The following is a 3,400-nucleotide window of genomic DNA, read 5'->3' on the forward strand; positions in this document are numbered from 1 at the left end:
CTGAGGGTCTTCCATGTGGAGGTGGAGATCAGGGACATAAATGACAACGCTCCTGTTTTTTTTAGTAAGTGAACAAAATCTGGCCATTGCAGAATCAAGACTACCAGGCTCTCGTTTCTTACTAGCTGGTGCCTCTGATTTAGACATCAATGCTAATGCACTGCTAACCTATAAGCTCAGCCTAAATGACTATTTCTTTCTTGATTCAGGAAGTGATGAGGACTACAATAAATTGCCAGTACTGATACTTAAAATCCCCCTTGACAGAGAAGACATCCCAGTGCATCATTTATTACTCACAGCCACTGATGGGGGCAAGCCAAAACTCACTGGCACAGTCCAACTGGTGATCAGTGTGTTGGATGCCAATGACAATCCTCCTGTGTTTAACCAGTCACTTTACAAGATAAAGCTGGTAGAAAATGCAGCTAATGGGACACTAGTCATTAAAGTGAATGCCACTGACTTAGATGAAGGAACTAATGGCGAACTCTCCTACTTTTTTAGTAGTAATGTACATCCACAGTTCACAAAGATATTTGAAATCAATTCCAACACTGGTGAACTCAGAGTGATAGGAAAAGTAGATTTTGAAGATACTAATTTATATGATCTCCAAATTGTTGCAGAGGATAAAGGCAACCTCCCATTGTCTGGACACTGTAAACTTCTTATTGAGGTGTTAGACCTGAATGACAATACTCCTGAAATAGCAGTGACTTCTCTGTCTGTGCCAGTGTCAGAAGATGCTCCTCCAGGAACTGCGGTGGCCCTTATCAGTGTTTCAGACAGGGACTCGGAGGCCAATGGGCAAGTGAGCTGTTCACTTTGGCCTCCTGGCGTCCCCTTTAAACTTGAGTCCACATTCAAAAACTACTACTCACTGATTCTTGCTGAGCCTCTGGATCGGGAGCAGGTGGCTGAGTATAACCTGGTGGTGACAGTTCAAGACCAAGGCTCTCCGCCACTGTCTGCTAGCAGCAGCTTATTAGTTCCGATCAGTGACATAAATGACAATGTTCCCACATTCATGCAGTCCACCTACACAGTTTTTGTGAAGGAGAACAACCCACCTGGTGCCCATATCTTCACAGTGTCTGCCTCAGACCCAGATGTGGCTGAGAATGCCTTGATCAGCTACTGGATAGATGAGAAGCTCTGGCCCCTCATCAGCTACATTTCAATGCATTCAGAAAGTGGGAAACTCTATGCTCTACAGCCCTTGGACTATGAGGAACTAAAGCTTTTGGAGTTCCAAGTGATTGCCAAGGATGCTGGACTGCCCTCCTTGCATGGTAATGTGACTATTCAGGTCTTTGTGGTGGATGAAAATGACAATGCACCTGCAGTGTCCGGACCAACAGAAGACAACCCCATTCTTTTGGCTGTCCCTATTGTGCCTGGGCACATGATAGCCAAGGTCCGTGCTGTTGATGCCGACTCAGGATACAACGCTTGGTTGCGATATGAACTGCTTGAAGGTGCCACTGGCCCTTGGCGTGTTGGGCTGTACAGTGGAGAGATCACTACCACACAAGTCATGGATGATGTAGAGGACAAAAGCACCCAGATTATCCTGGTTGTGGTGAAGGACCATGGGAAGCCCCAGCTCTCAGCCACAGGCACACTGAGTGTGTCCTTTGTAGCAAATGCCCAGAGTATTAAAATGAATGCTCATCCTTCTAAGACAAGTGAGAGTTCAAAGCCCTTGGCAGACACTGTCAATGTGTACTTGATCATTGCTATCTGCTCAGTGTCCAGCTTGTTCCTTCTGGCCATTATCTTGTATGTGGCCATGAGATGCCCTTGCCAGGCGAAAGAGGCAATGGTGTATGGACCGGGCACAGCAACACTGGTCTGTGCCAGTGAAGTGGGTAGCTGGTCATATTCGAATCGCCACAGCCACATCCTGGCAGGAGTGAGTGGGGATGGTGGTGCCAAGAGTGACCTCATGGTTTTCAGCCCCAACATTCCAGTCTTTGCAGAGAATGGGGAGGTTAGGAATGGGAAGGAGCTGCTCCCTGATTCATCCAGAGAGGTGAGTCATGAGCTACCCTTAGAATTCTGGAAATGACACATTAAAACTCAATCCATCCAGCTTTGTATTTCTTTGTTACTAACTTATGTTCAGCTGTGAAGTAATTTAATTGTAAATTTAACGTGACTGTTCCATTTGTGGATACAGAGCAAAGAAAACTTAGCAAATGCATTGTTATTATCTTCCCCAGGTACTAGTAAAGGTTTCGGCATTAAATAGAAATTTTTAGAATCATTGAGTGTTCTTGCTGCTTCAAGTCAGTATGAAGCTTCTCTATTCGGGGAGTTCTCATACTTTGATCAACTATAGATTCATCAAAACCCAATAATCACCAATATATTTTTGTTCTAGCTCTGCAGGTTCTAGATTTGCAGCATAATATGGCAATAATTCTATCCAGCTTTTCATAATATACCCATTTATTATACTGAATAGTAAAGATATCAGAGTATTTTGGATCTGAGAACTATTTTTTAAAAAATGGTTTTTTTTAACATACATTCTGCCAGAAAGTTTTAAGGCTGGGACAACTGCAAAGATGGGTGATACCTGGCTTGACAGAAATACATATGGAAAGGACTAGGAGATACTAGTATACTATAAGGTCAACATTGTGATACAATGGGGTAAGAGGGAAACAAATGCATTGCAGTATGTTCATATCACATAATAGGGTCATTATTCTACTTTGGCCAGAACCTACTTGGAATATTGTATCCAGTTTGTTCCAGAGGATAGGACCTGAACTAATGGATTAAAATTACAAGAAATGAGATAACAACTAAACTTTAGGAAGAATTTCCTGATGATAAGAACTGTTCAACAGTGGTATGGTCTGCTACAGAAAATGGTAGACTCTCCTTCATTGGAGGTTTTTAAATGATTTTAAATGGAGGCTAGATGATCTTAGGCAAGTCATACTCTCTCAGCCTCAAAGGCAAACCCCCCTCTGAATAAATCTTGCCAAGAAAACCCTGTGAAAGATTCACCTTATGGATCCCCATAAGTTGGGAACAACTTGAAGGCACACAACAACAAAAACAATGAAGAATGAGAGTCCACCACTTTCTGAGGCAGTCCATTCCACTATTGAACAGCTCTTACAGTTGAGAAGGTTCTCCCAGGATTTTGCTGAATTACATGACCATCCCTCAGGGAAACATTAGCTGTGAGTTCCTGCACTGAAATAGATGTTTTCTGCGATCTCTTCTAGTTCTGTACTATAATTCTAATGCATTCTTGTGCCTTAGAGTAGTCTGCTTCACAAATTAAGGTCAGAGACACAGAAATGCAGTTTAGGTTCCACCTCTTTGGTTCTCAAATATTTACATTGTGGTTTTGTCACTATGTAAAGAGAGTACT

The 3,400-nt window shown here is 42.7% G+C and overlaps 1 pseudogene; it reads left to right on the forward strand.

Moving 5' to 3' along the window:
* The first annotated feature begins 3 nt into the window (after nucleotides 1–3).
* Nucleotides 4–2,038, forward strand: LOC121918174 (annotated as a pseudogene).
* The last annotated feature ends 1,362 nt before the right edge of the window (nucleotides 2,039–3,400 follow it).

Source organism: Sceloporus undulatus, unplaced genomic scaffold (genome assembly GCF_019175285.1).
Source record: "Sceloporus undulatus isolate JIND9_A2432 ecotype Alabama unplaced genomic scaffold, SceUnd_v1.1 scaffold_5377, whole genome shotgun sequence".
Taxonomy (NCBI): Eukaryota; Metazoa; Chordata; class Lepidosauria; order Squamata; family Phrynosomatidae; genus Sceloporus; species Sceloporus undulatus.